The sequence below is a fragment of the Chelonoidis abingdonii genome, chromosome 2 (genome assembly GCF_003597395.2).
Source record: "Chelonoidis abingdonii isolate Lonesome George chromosome 2, CheloAbing_2.0, whole genome shotgun sequence".
Lineage (NCBI taxonomy): Eukaryota > Metazoa > Chordata > Testudines > Testudinidae > Chelonoidis > Chelonoidis abingdonii.
In genome coordinates, this window is record NC_133770.1 from 39,655,630 (window position 1) to 39,673,886 (window position 18,257).

At 42.5% G+C, this 18,257-nt stretch overlaps 1 protein-coding gene across 1 annotated transcript in view; it reads left to right on the plus strand.

The window, feature by feature from the left end:
* DNAJC1 (DnaJ heat shock protein family (Hsp40) member C1) overlaps window positions 1–18,257 on the plus strand; it is a 115,942-nt gene that overhangs the window by 74,116 nt on the left and 23,569 nt on the right. The gene's annotated exons all lie outside the window — the stretch shown is intronic.

Genomic DNA, 18,257 nt, shown 5'->3' on the forward strand with positions numbered 1-18,257 from the left:
TAAAAATATTTAAATATTTCTCCTTTTTATCTCGTGTTTTTCAAATAAATAATGACAAACTGAAATCATTATTTGTAAACTTTATGGAATTATCAATTATAGTTAAACATAGATTATAGTTAAACATAGATAACTTCAAAAATGTGTGCCTGACCTTCTTAGTTTAGCCATCCAGGAAAGAAAATATCAGTAATATTCTGTATAACTAGACAAATAGGCACAAAGATGAATGCACTGTAGATGGAAGTTATACCATTTTTTGCTGAACACAGTAAAAATTTCACCAACTATTCACATCCTGGGGCCAGAGACCATTCAAAATCAGGACCCATTGTGCTAGGTACTGTACAAAAACGTAAAAAACAAACACCCAAAAGCCCCTGCCATGAAGACTATCATCGGTTTAGGAAAAGTGAGTTAGGGGATTTAGGCCAGTTCCCAGTGAACAGAAGTCTACAGCACAAAACCCACAACAATTAGTATCCTTATTGACATTATCAGTAGAGAGACGAAGCAGTAAGTGGGCCTGGGCACTGACTTACCATCTCATCCTTAAGGAATGGTCCCTCCAGAACAGAGTTCAGACACACTGATGGGACAATATGGAGGAGCCCATAACACTGCGTATCCGTACTGCCTGTATTCTCAATCTAGTGTCATACGTGAGCAATACAAAATAACTCTCAAGATTTAGATTTTAAAAGAAACAATCCCAATAAAAACAAATTAATTTAAATTCCACAGCACATGGAAATAAGTTATTTGAAGTAACACTAGATTTAGAAGATCTTGCAGAATCTTTCATTATAATTCATTTGTTTTCTGAAAGGTGGACATTTTTCAACAGCCTAACTAGAGTAACCAGCTTTAGAAAAAAGCATTATCGGTATCACAAAGCGGTGTGATCCTTGGATGTAGAAACGGGGGAGTAGCAAGTAGTAGTAGGGAGATGATTTTACCTCTACATATGGTATTAGTAAGATCAATACAGGAATATTGTGTACAGTTCTGGTGTTCACGTTCTTAAAAGGATATTGAAAGATTGGAGAAAGTACAGGGAAGAGCCACAAAAATTATTCAAATAGTGGAGAACATTCCTTATGGTAAGACTTAGCACTCAATCTGTTTAACTGATCAAAAAGAAGGTCAAGAGGTGACTTGATTACAGTAATTAGTAACTTCATTGGGAGGAAATACCAGATACTAAAGGGCTCTTTAATTTAGTTGCATAACAAGAACCAGTGACTGGACAGAAAACCACACAAATTCAAATTAGAAATGAGGCACAAATTTTTTACAGTGAGGCTGATTAACCAACGGAATAAACGACCAAGGGAAGTGAGTAATTCTGTCTTGTGATGTTTTCAAATCAAGACCTGGATGTTTTTCTGTAGGATATGTTTTAGTCAAACAGAAGGTATTGGGCTCAGTGCTCAGGTAACCGAGTGAAATTCTGTGACCTGTGTTATGCGGGAGGTCAGACTAGATGATTTAATGGTTCCTTAAAAGCTATGACTGTATGTATCACTACCTTCCTGTGAATCATCCACCCCCCACAGAGTACTGGATCAGTTTTTTTGCAATACAGCGGCGGTGGTGGTGGTTCAGGAGTTGTTTAATCAGTCTCCGTATTCTTATTTTTGTTTGCATTCAATTTCCACAGTGGATTGTGTTTCCCAGGGATACTCAAGGTTGTGGGGCACCTTGCTATCGCCTGCCGTGAGTCAGCTCTTCAACTACACTGGCCATGTGCAAGCACTCCTCTCTAGGCCTCAGAGGCCCTGCAGTCATTCTACAGGTTAGCAGTTGGCATGCTCAAGCCCTCCAAGTTCCTCCATGGAATGTCCAGCCACTGGTCCACTGGACACTCCCAGTATTCCCGGATTTGCTGCTTTCAAAGAAACAGTATACCTCAGCTTACCAGCTCTACTCCAGATCACCACTGCACTTAACACCCAGCACTTAGATATGTTTATAGTGAAATCAAGTATAAATGTAACAAAGCTTAGAGATTCAAATAATAGCAAGTATAGAAGTATTGGAAACAAATTGTTATGTATAAAATAAAATCATAACGTATTCTAGAGCCTAGACTTGATGAACAAAATACTCTCATCTTGTAGAGCATTGCTCACCCAAAATCCCTGCTGCTCTTCACGGTCTGGCTGATTGTGCTTCCCCCGACTCCCTTCACAAGACAAGCACGCTTTCAGATTGCCTCCTTGGTGAAGGATCTAGTATGTTCCTTTGAACTCCAAAATATCCCAGAACAATCCTTTGTCTTCATAAAAATGGTACCCCTGCTGGCTGTTACATTCTGTAGATTTCGCCTCTTGTAGATTTTTGTAATCTCTTACTTAGCCCCTGGCTAATTATGCAAATAGACATATATTGTGAGGCATATAATACACAAATAGCGAGGCAGGGAGATAGATTCCTTTCAGGCAGGAGGGTAACAGACACCTTTCTGACATATATCAACTCCTATTCACCTGCCTTATTTCCAAGACCTTAAGAACCTAATTTCCAGTATAGATATATGACTCCTGGAATATTATCCATACATTTTGCAGTGATTATGTCAACCAGTGGACTCCTGGCTCTCTGTAGAGACTTCACATGCATCCGTTAGTTCACTGTGCATGTGTCTGACTCGGATCTCTGTACAGCCATATGCATCCCATGAGTCCTCTGTCAGTTGGTACCAAGTGGTCCCTGGGTCATAGGATGTACCTGTAATACTGCAAGATTTCAAACTGTTTAACAAAAAAATATGTTGTCTGTGTTATAGTTACTGTGACACCCACAAACAGCTGACTGGCTGATCATTACTATTTGCGGGTACCTGGAGATTTAAAAAAAAGTTATCAATGTTATTGCCTTATGTGGCTATTTACTATTTTAATCTCTACCACTTATGCATTTTTACCTGTCTCCCATCTTTTTGTTGAGCTATGATCTAACAGACAACTAAGCTCTTAAAGGCTCGGACTGTGGCTGCTCTTACATAAAGTACTTGCCTAGCACATTGTGGGCACTACTGGAAACAAATAACCTCCTCTTGGTGATCAGGATTTTCCTATCTGAAATAAGTAAATGGGGGGTCGTTTCACCCTGTACGCTCTCAAGATAGTTGTACCCCTGTTACTCAACCCAGGAGTGTGTATGTTAAAGTAAGAATCACTCCTTGCCATGCATAGATTGTAGAATGTATTTCAAAATACATATTTTAATTACACTGGTATTTCTGAACCTAATGATGGGACACGTCTTTGCTTTTTAAAAAATAAAATAACAGCTGCGATACTAACCTCACAGAGTACACAGAAAGGTTTGAATGCCAGTTTCCAATCTGATTTAACTATCAAAGTGAATGTTAATATTTGTAAATTAGACACTTCACTTAAACGCTGAAAGATTTAAACAATCTTCTGACTGTTAAAACTGGTATTAAAGCTGGCTTACAGTTTCACCCAACGCCTGCCAAAAAGCCAGTGTCAAACATGTCATTTTATCAAAATGGCAGCCACTATAAATCTCTGAAATACCCATTGTAATTAAAATCAACTATTCACATCTCAGTTTATTCATGAGAAGTGCTTCTTAGCCTTTTATTTTGCTTTGAACAAAATGAAAGCAATTTTAAGGTCACCTACTGACTTAAATATCTTCTACATAATATCTCTATATATTATTCTAGTGTCCAGAGACCATACTCCAAGCTCATATCTGAATCAGGATAGCACTGTGTCAAGTGCTGTAGAAACAGAGATAGATATGACTCCTGTCCTGAAGAGCTTACAGGATGCTCCAAGATGATGGAGACAGTCAGTTTGTATTATATACACATTTGCTATTTTTAAAAAGTTCTGTAACTACAACAATAAATACATATTGTCATACCCCATCTTCCTTTCAGACTAGCAAGTTAAACATTAGCTGATTAGTAGTAGGGTGCTATAGCAGAAGTGAATTTTGAGAAGGAATTTGAGGACACAAGCGCAGGAAGAATGTATATCTGAACAATAATAGTGTATATCCCAAAAATGTAAGAGTCGGGAGTGTGAATTCAGCTGAATGTAAGCTGTTGGGACCTGTGTATGTCTTTAATCTGCATTAAGCTGTTGGAGCACAATGCCAGATGCTTAGTAGCCTTGCTAAGGCAAGACAGATTTCAGCAGACCTTTCCATTACAGGCATGCAAGAAATTAATTTAGAGGTTCTATACATTCTATAATAGGTTAAGTACTATTCATAATACAGCATTGCTATTGGATGGGAAGATATATAGGTGCAAATAAAATGTGCTTTGAATTACAAAATTGATTTGGTTGTATGAGTTCTGACTAGGGACCTGATCCTGCAAATGTTAATGCACATGATAAAGAATGAAAAGACTGCTTGCATGCTTAGTTATTCAGATGCATGAGTGTTTGCAGGATCAGAGCCTAGAAATGTATTTAATTCAATAAACTAACCAAAGTGATTCTTACAGTGAAATCCTGCTCCCATTGAAATAAATGGCCAAACTGCCATTGACTTGAATTGGGCCAGGCTTTCTCCCTTTACTTCCTTGCTGTACTCATGTCCAGGCTCCTGCACCTGAAGACTCATACTTACCAAGGCACATTACAGAGTACACGTACCCTGTATACATGTAGACACATCCACTCTGGCTAGGGTGGCCAGGCATCTGGTTTTCGACTGGAATGCCCGGTAGAAAAGGGACCCTTGCGGCTCCAGTCAGCACCGCTGACCGGGCCGTTAAAAGTCCGGTTGGCAGTGCTGAGGGTCTAAGGCAGGCTAGTCCCTACCTGTTCTGGCACCACACTGCACTCCAGAAGTGGCCAATCGGTCTGGTTTCTTGGCAGGGGCTCTGCATGCTGCCCCTGCCCCGAGCACTGGCTCTGTACTTCCATTGCCTGGGAACCGCAGCCAATGGGAGCTGGTGTGGGGGGCGGTGCCTGTGGGCGAGATCAGCACATTGGAGCCACCTTCCCCCTCCACACCCCCGCCTAGGAGTCAGACCTGCTGACTGCTTCTGGGGTACAGCTCAGTACCAGAGCAGGCAGTCTGCCTTAGCCCCGCTGACCGGAGACACCGAACTGCCCCAACCCTAAGCCCCTATCCCAGCCTGGAGCCCCCTCCTGCCCCCAAACCCTTCATCCCCAGCCCCACCGCAGAGCCTGCACCCCCAGCAGGAGCCCTCATCTCCTGCACCCCTGCTACAGCCTGCTCCCACACTCCAAATCCCTCAACCTCAGATCAAAGCCCACACCCGCATCCCAGAGCCCATACCCCCAGTTGGAGCCCTTGCCCCAACCCAGAAACCCCTCCTGCATTCTGAGCCCCTCATTTCTGGCCCCACCCCAGAGCCTGCACTCCCAGTTAGAGCTCTCACCCCTTCCCGCACACCAAGCCTCTGCTCCAGCCCAGTGAAAGTGAGGGCGGGTGGGGGACAGCAAGACACTGAGGGAGAGGGAATGTAGTGAGCAGAGGCGAGGCCTCGGTCAAGGGGCAGGTCTAGGGTGTTCGGTTTTGTGTGATTAGAAAATTGGCAACCCTACCTCTAGTGCTGTATTGAAACATGTTTGGCACTAGGATACCTGGGAGTTTATCCCAGGGTTCTGAATGCCTCACTGGCTATATCTAAGGCTAGGTTTGTGGTGTATTGTGGGAGAACTTGTCTGTCTGTCCCAAGCCTCTGTACAAAAGTGCTCTTAGTCCACCAACACATGGACTAGCTGAGGGTCTTCCAGATTTGCCAGCTCCCTGCTATTGTCTGTTCTAGCCAAAGACAAGCCATGGAGCTTTTCCTGGTTGCAGATCACTATTGTTGCAGGATACAGATAGAGGGGTCTGTGAGATGGTGGTGGAACATAATCGCTGCATATTTTCTGTTGTTAGGAAGACAACAGCAGTGGGTCTCGGAAGGGGTACAGACAGTCATGGCACAATTAAGGCACAATTGTGCTTGCTGCCATAACTGCAGATACACTGTATGGAGACCAGTGCTTCTGGTGCAGGACCACAAGGACAGAGTAGTGGGATCACACTGTCTTGCATTTATCTTTTTTGACATGCCAGAGACCTTATTCCCTTCAAATGACATAGTTATTAACAGAGTCTCCATGCCTACTGTTGTTTTAGGGAACCTCGCTGTCTCTCTGCTGTACCCTGACCTTCAAGAGCCTGGCAAAAGAAAGTTTAATTACATGCTTAGCAGTTGCAGGATGGTAGTGGAGTGTAAATTTCGCATGCTCAAGGCAGGATGTTGCTGCCTATAAACCATTTGGATGCCAGTGTGGTAAATGCCATCCGTATTATTGTGGCCTGCTGCTCCCTGCACAATGTCTGAGACGTGAAAGGCATATATTTCACATAAAATAAAGACTGAAGACACTGATGGTTTGCAGGTCTGGTACAGGCAATCAGGAAGTACATCTGTCATTGCGGGGGCTAGATGCACAAGGGAAATCAGGGATGTCTTGTATGCCCACATTCTAGGTTCACGGGATGATGCAGATATGGGTATGTGATGCTATATGGTGCATTAGTATACATGCTAGTGAATTTTTGCGGGCCATGCCGTTTCTTTGCCTAGTGTATCTTTTATTTAGGCATTGCAGTTCATTTGCTACTGTTTTTATATGGATTTAGATTTATATTGATTCAGATTCTTTAATAAAATCTTTTTATACAACTTTATGGCTTTTTTCCCCATGCCTCACATACCAGCCTATAGTACAGCCAAAATTCATTAACAAATATCAGAGGACGGACCTGCAACAGCAATGAAAGACTACATTATTTTTTGTCCAGGAAAACTGAGGGACAAGTTTATCAGACTCTAGCTCCAGATCTTATTATAATGCCACTTCCTCCCCAGATCCATCCCTAACAGATCTTTGGGTTCTTCTTTTGAGTAATGTCCATATGGGTGCACCACGGTAGGTTTATGTGCACCCCTGCACTGAGATTTTAGGTAGCAGTATCAGTTCAACCCGCACATGCGCTGTCCCTCCTTTATGCTCTGTTTCAAGGCTATCTAACACTGCATGGGCATATGCCTCTCAGTTCCTTCTCCCCACTTTTGTCCTCGAATGGAGCGGGCAGTTGTCCCTTCCTTGTCTGTGTCATTAGCATTAGTAGTAGTAGTTTTTGTTTTGTTCTCTTTACTAGGAAGTATTTCCTTTTTACTTCATTGGGATTTTAAAAAAAAAGAAGAAAAAGAACTTCAGTTTATTTTTCCTGCCCAGTCTGGGGAGATTTCCCCCACTGCAGTGGCATTTAGAAGACACTCTGAGTTCTTTCTGTTGAAAAGAAGAGGAAAGAACTTTATTCTGCATTTCTCATTGCTAGAGGGTAATAGCTCTCCTAGCTCCCCGGCTTCAAGAGGTGCCCTTTCCTACAAGGAGTCAATTCCTGTAACAGCCAGACACACACTCTGTGTCCAGTGCCTGGGAGAGTCCCATATCCCTCAGAAGTGCTCCCTCAGCCATCAGCTAAAGTTGAGGTCTCACAAGGACCAGAAGCTGAAGTTAAAAGTTGAAGGAGAAGGCACTTCAACTTCCAGGGGACTCCAGTGCTGACCCCGGATCATCCCCAGAGCCTTCAACTTCAGAGGGAGTAGTGTCACAGAAAAGACCAGCAGATTCCCCTGTAAAAGCTCCAAACCCCCAAACTGAGTCACTGGCCAGCCAAAGGGGTTCCTCAGTGCGATTGACCACCTTGGAATCAGCAGCTCTGAAGCGCGGTACCCAGAAGCATCAGGTTGCCTCCACTATCAGCTCTGCTACATCACCTAGAGACGCCAGGGGCTCAGGCTCTGAGGGAGTGGTAATGCCCCACCACCCCCAAGGACAAAGACAAATACTGTACCACTTCTAAAGGAGCAGCACCAAGAAAACATTCAGTACTGGGTGCGATAAAGCTCCTGTGTAGGGAACCACTCTGCACCTTTACAACCTTTGGTACCAGCAGCATACCATGGACATTCCTCTGCAGTACTGAATGAGCTGATGGTACTGCAAGAGTTCTGGTACCCTAGGGACCTAATGGTTGGGGAAGAACCACAATCCCCATTATTCAGAGCCAGTACTAAGCACTTCCCAGTGCCCAGAATTACCGTCTGGACCAGGCCATGTACCACCAATATCCTGGTCAGTGTCACTCTTACTCAGTGACAAGTCTGACAGTAACCAGGAGGATGTCATTTCCCTGACCTGTCGTGGCTCACTGTCACAATACAAGGATCCTCCTCCATTCCATCAAGACAACCCATGATTGTGGTACAGGCCCCCTTGGAAGCCACCACCACCCATGCTTTCCTCCCCAAATGGCTGTATTGGGATCCTTGAACTATGTACAGATCCCATATTTTGCAGGCAGCCAGTATCTCTGAGAGAGTCTGCTAGATGGTCTCCTATAGCATCACTGTCCAGAGCCCTTGAACAGAGGAGAAAACTTTTGAGGAACAGAAGGAAAGGCCCAAAGGGGAAGCTACCCCTTCAGCAAGCTTCTTATCTTTGCCAGATGAGGCTGTAATGCCGCCCTCTTCCATTACTAGCTGAAGATTTCAAGAACTTGCAAGACCTTACTAAGAGAGTGGCAGATAAGCTGCAGTTCTTCTTCAAGTGCTTACTCATGTTGATTCCATTCTAGGTGTGCGCATGCCCACATGCACAGTCATCAGAGATTTTTGCCTTAGTGGTATCCACAGGGTCAGCAGTAGTGCCCTCCAGAGTGCTGTGCGCATGCATCGGCATATTAGGTGCCGCCAGCCCTACGCCCTTTCAGTTCCTTCTGACCCCCCACGACTGTTGGTCGGAGCACCTCGTCTAGCATTGCAAAAATGTTAGCAATTCTTAACAGACCACTGTTGTTCTTTGTGTGTAGCTCTTAGGTACTTAGTTAGCCCCATTCCCCTGACTTCAAACCCTGTTCATCATGCAACAGGCCAATGCCTGTTCGTGACCCCAAAGCAGCTGTTTGAAGTGCTTGGGGGAATCCCATGTAAAAGGACAAGTGCAGGATTTGCAAAAGAACTTTCATCCCAGAAGGAGCAGGATATCTGCTTGAAGGCCCTCCTCACGAAGGCTTCACTTCGTCCGGCATTGGAGACCTCCCAGTCGGACTCTGCTCCTAGCACCTGAGTGTCAGTGCAGAGTGCCCTGCTGGCACCGGGCTCTGCTGGGCACCATTCCCCCTCACCTGTGCCCAAAAAGCAGCAAAAGAAAAGAGGCTCCCTGACGCTATTTAAGGAGAGGAAGGGGGCTCTGGACAAAGGACCTAGTTCAGGCCGTGCTCCCGCCCCCAAGCTACAAGGGGTACTGCTATGGTCGGACCCCCTAGCCCAACTAGGGATCCACCTCTGACTCCTGAAAGCGGCAGGACCCCGGCTCCTCCTGGGACCTTGGCCACCTGGGCAGCTTCAAGTGTCAAAAAACCTCCACGGGCCTTCCGGTATCACAGACACCCTACCAGGTGCCAGACATGGCTAAGACCTTGCAATCCAAGGGCAAGCCAGCCATAGGATCCCCTCCCTCCGAGAGCAGTGGCGCACCATCGGTCCCCAGATCATAGGTGTATGTCCTTGTCCCCACAGCCTAAGATCCTGGCCCTGCAATCTCGGTCTCCAGCCAGAAGATTTACGTCTCTGGCACCATGCTGTCCTTTCATGAGGCCAGAATGCATGGAATGCCAGAATCGAGGCACCCGTCTCTGTACTCCCAGTACCGGCCAGGCTCTCACCAGAGATCGCCCCAGTGCAGGTTGATATCACTTATAATGTCACAGGTGTTAGTCCCCACCAGTGCGGGACCATTCAGCATGGCACTGGTACCACTCGACAAACAGACTCCGATCCCCACCCTCTAGGCATTGGTCCCCGACAAGGGTTAGCTGGCAGACTCAGGCTTCCACAGCCCCGCCTTGGTTGCCAGAAGGGGAATGGTCCAAGCCAGAGCTGGAGTTCAACCCCTTGCCAAGAAGTCATGGATCCCCATTAGTCCCTGAAACCGGCACGACATCCGTGGCAGCAGGACCAGTGGCCTGTTCAGTGCCTTGTTGGAACCCTTGGGGCATGCCCATGATGCCAGTTCCACATTCCCACCACTCCTCCCTGACTGCCTTGGACAAACTGCCCCCAGCATGGCGGGCACCGGCTTCAGAGTATGGGATGGAGCCTGACACAAGCGCAGCACATCAGGCCCCGCTGCCTACAGAGCCCCCTACAGAGGGGAAGAGGAAGCCTTTCCTGCCCCTGTGATGCCCTTGTCATTTCCTCACTGGACGAAGCGGTGGCAGGCCCCTTCCAGACTGATAGTGTCCCGTCCCCCCCAGTGATCTTAAGGAGCACCAGGCTGCTGGACCTCTGAGTGGCTGCCCCGTTACAGCTGCCACTCCAACCGACCTGCTGTCCCAGAGCCATGGTAGTGTTCTGCACCTGAACCTGGCAGTGTTGCACCTGATGGCTCGGCTGCTGCCTGGTTGAATGCGGAGGAACAGGAATGCTCAGCCCATGTCCAACAAGTTCCCTTGAGCAGCAGAAATCCCACCAGGGTGACCTACGTGGCCAAATGGAAGCTGTTTACGTGCTGGACCTCAGAACAAAGTATATGGCCTGAGCGGGCCTCACTGCAGTTGATCCTGGACTACCTTCTGCATCTCAAGCTCCAGGATCTGTCTTTTTCACTTGGCCGCTATTTCAGCCTTCCATCCTCTGCTCCAGGACAGGACGGTTTTGGCTCTTTGGCTCATTCCATACAGGCTCTCTCAAAGCAAAGGGCTGATCCTTCACCCCAGCTGCGGGTCCTCCACCTCCAGACCTGGCTCCTTCTTGGTTCCGAGACTTAAAGTTAGAATGCTCTGAGAGGTGAAAGATGTGTTGCTGTACAGCCGAAAGTCAACCACTTGATGTACTTACCTACAAAAATGGAAATGATTCCAAGTTTGATGTCATTCTAAGCACGCAGACTGAACTTTGTCTTCCCTCCCTCTGATTTTAGATTACATTTTAGTCCTCAAGAGGTCAAAACCCTCACTCAGTTCCCTTAAGGTTCATCTTGCTGCCATAACTGCTTTCCACTGTCAGATAGATGGGTACTTGGTGTTTGCTCAGTCACTGGTGGGTAGATTCCTTAAGACACTGGGACCCTCTTGCTGCATGTGAGACCATCTGCTCCAACCTGGGATCTTAACCTAGTTCTCAGTGCTTTGATTGGACCTCCTTTTGAACCCATGGCAACTTGCTCTCTCTCACACCTGTCTTCATAGACAGCATTTCTAATTGCCATCACTTCAGCTAGGCACATAGGAGAAACAGCAGCCCTAATGGCACACCCATCATACACTCTTTTTTAAAGACAAAGCAACTCTGAGGCCACATCCCAAGTTTCTCCCTAAAGTTGCCTCCACTTTCCATGGGAATCAACAGATCCATCTTCCTGTTGTTTTTTTTTTTCACAAAACCACATCATGACAACAGGGAGGCAATTTTGCATATGCTAAATGATAGAAAAGTATTAGCATTCTACTTGTAAAGGACTAAGGACTTCAGGAAGTACCCTAAATTCTTCCTTTCATTTGCAGAAAGATCCAGAGGCTCCGCGACATCGGCTCAAAGATGTCCAAATGGGTCTTGGGTTGCATTAATCACTGTTATCAAGGACGCATCCTGTTGCCTCCATCTAGAATCCATACACACTCCAGGAGGTTAATTTCTACCTTGGTCGCATTCATTAAAGATGTCCCTATCTTGGAAATCTGCAGAGTAGTGACTTGGGCCTCTGGCCACACTTTCACAGAACACTGTGCGATCACTGGAAATGCAGTTTCCAATGCCATCTTCGGCACCACAGTAGTAACAGACTCCACTCCAAAGCCCCAACATCCCTACATGGGACCTACAGTGCACTACCCATAGGGACACTCTTTGAAGAAGAGGACGAAATTACTCACCTTGTGCAGTAACAATGGCTCTTCGAGATGTGTGTCACTATGGGTGCTCCACAACCTGCCCTCCTCCCTTCTACTTCAGAGTTCTCCATAAGGGGCTCTGCTGTAGAGAAGGAATTGAGTGGGGGTTCACCCACATAGACCACTTAGAGGTACATTGCATGTGTGGACTGAATGGACACTGCGATTAGAGACGCAGGGGTGCACGCACACCTACAGTGGAGCACCCATCGGGATACACATCTTGAAGAACCATTGTTACTGCACAAAGTGAGCAACTTCCTTATTTGGGCCCAGGACATCCCCTCGTCGATTTGGCTGTGGTGCCTAGTCTGGTTCCAGCACTATGTTCTGTGCTGGGGTCTGTTCTTGTGATTCCAGCCCCTGTGGCAACCAGCTCTCCTCTGGTGCCATCGCTGTCGACTCTGCCATTGGTCTGAAAATCATACTTTCTCGACTCCAGGGCCCATAGTCCTGTATGATCATCTCTTGAGATGGTGGCAACACCTGGTTAGATTTTTCGTAGTTGCTAGACTTTCCATTCCCATCCTTCATCTTGAGGTAAGTGGACTTGAGGTGCTTGATCTGCTCCCTGCAATAGTGTGTAGTTTGCTCAGTGTCAACCTCCACCACCCTCATCAAGATTTTAATCATATAAATGCATGTTTCTGTTACTTCTGCCAAAAAAAAAAATGAACCTTGCAGTCCTCACACTACAGGTTAGCCAGAATCACTGGTTGTTTGAGCTGTGTTTAATTGTGTTAACAGTAACGTAATAGACTTGCAATGAAGGGTTAATGCCTAATGGCTGTATTTAAACCAGCAGTTAGCTTCCTCTGCATAGGGCAAGTGGGAAGTCAGCAGGTAGAAGGGCTGGAACATACTGGCCCTAGGAATTGTGAAATAGCATTGGCAGACTATCCAAATATTTAAAGTCAGCTACACATGCTTTAGCTACAAAATGGGTGGGCAGAGAGACACCCTCAGATAAGCTGACAAGACTAAGTGTATGTCTATACCTAAAGCACTTCAGTGTAGACATTTACTACAGCAACAGGAAGGGGTCTCCCATGGCTGTACATAATTGACCTCCCCGGAAGGCAGTGGCTCAGGCAGTGGAAGAATTCTTCTATTGACCTTGCATTGTCTTGACCCAAGATTAGATTGGCTTAGTTATGTCTCCGAGGTGTGGATTTCTCACACCCCTGAGACACACAGCTGTGCCAAACTAACTTTTCTAACAGTGTGTTCTTAGGATGTTTAGCCATATTCAATGGTTCTATGTGTTGGATAGTGTGTGTGTGTGTTGGGGGGGAGGTTTGGACTAAAACGTGTCAGAAGCAGTGTCTGACCTGCTATGTAAACATATTCTTATCTGTACAGTGGGGTAGCCCAAGGGCAGAATTTCAGCCTTTGAATTTCTTGATAATCAAATTAGAATAGATCTTTTTTTAAGCATGGGAACTTTGATGTGTATTCTAAAATGTAAATATTTCTCAAGTCTGTCAATAAAATTCTGTGTGGTTGTGTAATTCTTCAAAATATTAATAATTTTAAATTAGAGACTAAAAATGTTTTTTCTTAAACAAATGCTACTCTGTGTTCTTAACAACTTGAGTTTTAGTTTCTATTGTTTGAAGAAGGAATTGTTTTTATTAAAAAAGAGACGTCATAGCATTTAACTGCTTTTGCTACACATAATAGTGATGCAAAATAACATACCACATTCTTAGTTGCTCTTTAAAGGTTGCAGAGGAGTTTGGCTGACCTCATTCTTCAGTATTACAAGACTTGTACAATAAGCCATTTAAAGGAATATAATTTGAACAAATGCTATGAATTTTTAATCTGTAAATTTAATTAATGTTAAAAGTAGGGCTGTCAAGCGATTAAAAAAATTAATCGCAATTAATCATACTGTTAAACAATAATAAATACCATTTATTTAAATATTTTGGACGTTTTTTACATTTTCAAATATATTGATTTCAGTTACAACACAGAATACAAAGGGTACAGTGTTCCCTTTATATTTATTTTATTACAAATATTTTTATTGTAAAAAACAAGAAATAGTATTTTTCAGTTCACCTCATGCAAGTACTATAGTGCAATCTCTTTATCATGAAAGTTGAACTTATAAATGTAGAATTATGTACCAAAAAAACCCCTGCATTCAAAAATAAAACAATGTAAAACTTTAGAGCCTACAAGTCCACTCAGTCCTATTTCAGCTAATTGCTCGGACAAACAAGTTTGGTTACAATTTGCAGGAGATAATGCTGCCCACGTCTTGTTTGCAGTGTCACCTGAAAGTGAGAACAGGCGTTCACATGGCACTGTTGTAGCTGGGGTTGCAAGATACTTACGTACCAGATGCGCTAATGATTCATATGTCCCTTCACCTTCAACCACCATTCGGTAGGACTCGCCTCCATGCTGATGATGAGTTCTGTTCGATAACGATCGAAAGCAGTATGGACCGACACATGTTCATTTTCATCATCAGTCAGATGCCACGAGCAGAAGGTTAGGGTTTTTTTGGTGGTTTGGGTTCTATAGTTTCCGCATCAGAGTGTTGCTCTTTTAAGACTTCTGAAAGCATGCTCCACATCTTGTTCCTCTCAGATATTGGAAGGCAGTTCAGATTCTTAAACTTTGGGTCAAATGCTATAGCTATTTTTAGAAATCTCACATTGGTACCTTCTTTGTGTTTTGTCAAATCTGCAGTGAAAGTGTTCTTAAACCGAACATGTGTTGAGTCATCATCAGAGACTGCTATAACATGAAATATATGGCAGAATGCAGGAAAAACAGAACAAGAGACATACAGTTCTCCCCAACGAAGTTCAGTCTAATTAATGCATTATTTTTTAACAAGCATCATCAGCATGGAAGCATGCCCTTTGGAATGGTGGCTGAAGCATGAAGGGGCATACGAATGTTAAGCATATCTGGCACGTAAATACTTTGCAATACTGGCTACAAAAGTGCTATGCGAACGCCTGTTCTTACTTTCAGGTGACACTGTAAATAAGCAGGCAGCAATATCTCCCATAAATGTAAACAAACTTGTTTGTCTTAGCGATTGGCTGAACAAAAAGGACTAAGTGGACTTGTGGGCTCTAAAGTTTTACGTTGTTTTGTTTTTGAGTGCAGTTAGGAAACAGCAACAAAAATCTACATTTGTAAGTTACACTTTCAGGATAAAGAGATTGCACTACAGTACTTGTTTGAGGTGAATTGAAAAATACTATTTCTTTTATTTAGAATTTTTACAGTGCAAATATTTGTAATAATAATATGAAGTGAGCACTGTACACTTTGTATTCTGTGTTGTAATAGAAATCAATATATTTGAAAATGTAGAAAAACATCCAAAGATATTTAATACATTTCAATTGGTATTTGAGTGTTTAACAGTGCAATTAATCGCAATACATTTTGTTAATTGCGATTAATTTTTTTGAGTTAATCGCTTGCGTTAACTGCGATTAATCGACAGCACTAGTTAAAAGCTGAGGCCTATGGCTCTGCTTACTTTCATTTTATATTCAGTGTGGAGAGTTAATCCCAGAGCAGGTCTTTTCTGATGCAAAATCTGAATGCTTGTGTAGTCATAACAGCTGTCCCCTCACTATGTGGTATCTTTCATTACCTAACTGCAGAGATGAATTTTGGCCCATTGTTTCAGTAATATTGGACACACATGGTTTTAAGGGACAAAGCTGTATGCTTATGCATTCATTTGAGACTCACGGTTACAGTTGGCTCCAAATTAGAACAGGGAGAATACATTCACACTATGGCCACCCTCATGGCTGCCTGTAGTAGTTGGATCATAGTAGGCACTGTTGCGTCTAAAGACACACAATTATCTATTGCTGAGGAACTGCAAATTCACCAAAGCTCTTCACAGCACTTGTGGTTAATAATGGATTCCTAAAAAGCTCTATTAAAGAATTTCAGACGTATCAATTTTCTGTCCTTATTTTTATTTTATTTTTTTAAATTGTATTATTGTAAGTTACCATGTTATTGAAATCATTGTTTCATTCAGTACATTCAACATATTGGTATCATAGATGCACATAGAATTAGTAGGTTTGTTTGTTTTTTTTAAAGATCAGTATTGTTTATTAAAGATAAGTAGACAGTAGGTTTTTATCAGAATTCCTATATGATGATGATAGCTAAGGAAAATGATGTGTTTACTTGTGTAACATTTGCACACAAATTAAAATATGCAGCACATCCAAAAATCAAATCTTACAAAAAATGGTTTTAAAGAATTTAAAACATATCAGACAATTTGTTACCTCTAAAATGTTTCTGTTAATGCAGAAATATGACTTTGATCTTTGTGTGAAATTGTTTGGATATGCTTTGAATATTGTGTTAAGATACGTCTGTGCAGCTACTTTTGTGCTACTAGAATTTACATTTGAAATCAATGTAAAACATAGCTTTCATTTGTTACTGAAACAAATTGCATTTACTAATGCTTACATTCAGTGTGTGCAGTTCTTTACTAGTTATGAAAAACTTATTAATTAAAATTCTCTACTTAGCCTCTTTTATTTTAAAAATAAATAAATAGTGCTGGAATTATATTTTCAAAACTAGAATATATATAGGTACCCAATAACTTCACTTCTACGAACCCCAAAGTTATGGAAATATGTAAATAAAGAAGTTTTAATTCAGAACATGTATGCTTTTATTCTGTACAATAAATAAAATCTGAGGTTACTGTGTGATAATGAAACCTGGTTTGTATTTAGCATGTTCTTCACAAGCCACTAGTATACATACTCATTTTATTATATATGTAGTATATGTGCTATATCTCTCTCTCACTACTGTGTGTGTGTTACATTTAAACTATGATAGATAATAAATTCATGCTTGTATTAAAAGCTATATAAATATGAATATTTGAGGCTTTTAGCATTTGATGAACAAAGAATTATGTGGCTACAAAATAGAACAATTGATAAAATCCTCCCCACTATTGGCTATTATTTACTGTCTCTTAAGTGGCAGGTTGTATTTATGCCAATTTATCTGCTTCAGGGAACATTCTTGATAGCAGAACAAAGTGAATAAAAGTAGTTTGCTTTGCAAATGAATGCAAATGATAGAGCCTTTCGGGAAGCCCTTTAACAGGGGCAGTGCACTTTGATTATGAGTGAAGCTGCCATTTGGACATGGTGAAAAGAGCACGCTTGAACCATTGATTGGGAGAGACAGTAAAAAGTCAGGAAGGGCCCGTTAAGCTTGCAGTGCGGCAGGCGGATGTCAGTGTGGTTAGAGCACAGTGGGAGAATGACAGGCAGGATTAGTGTCAGGGAGAAGCTTTGCTGTAGCTGTGGAGATGGTCCCTGGGGTCACTCACCTCTGACTGTTGTTCTGTGCTGATGGCTCTGTAATGCAAACTGCTTGATATATGTCTGTTCATTATCAGAAATGGTGATTAGAAAAGGTATTTATCATAAAGGATTCTTTTAAAAAAAAATAGAAATGGTTAACTACTTTTTACAAATGCTTAGTTCAATAGTCACTTCTTTACTAGTGTGGAAGACTGGGTACAGAGCCTTGTGTTCTTGGAGAGGCAATTTAACATACAAAGATTTAATAGTTAATTTGACAGTTATATCTGAGGAACCAGTGTTTTCTTGTTTTTTACTCAGTTTTAGATAGTTGTCATAAAGGAGGAAATTGTTTACAATTTGCAGCATGCTGTTACAGTAGAACATTGTTGTATATTTTGGTTATTGGGCCTTGTTGCTCTTTGAAAATGTCCAGTTTCTTTCTGTTTTCTTCGTGTACAGTGCACAAAAGTCACAGGCTTTAGGTTCTTTAAAAAAAAAAAAATTCTCAGTGGAATGTAAAATTGTCAGATTTCACTCCTGTATCACCCAAAAATGTTAAAATATAATGCATTATGGGAGTTTTAACAACTGACTGAAATGGCATGCTGTTTTAAGCTACAGATTTATAAATAACATTTTAGGATTATTTTCAGTATTTTTTCAACTGAGGACTTTTTAAAGATTTCTCTTCCTTTATATATCATTCAGTTATACGTAAGAGGATTTTATATATTATCTAAAATGTTGATATCTTAGACTGTGGTTTAATCTTTAAGTAGTAAAATTGTTTGTTTTGATTTGTATTGGTTGCTTTTTTCATAGTGATAAGTTAAATGTATCTACTGCGCTAATGTACATTTTGTATATTAAATATTTTTAATGGTTCAAGTTCCTTCACTGACAGCTGTTTTTATTACTGTTTTC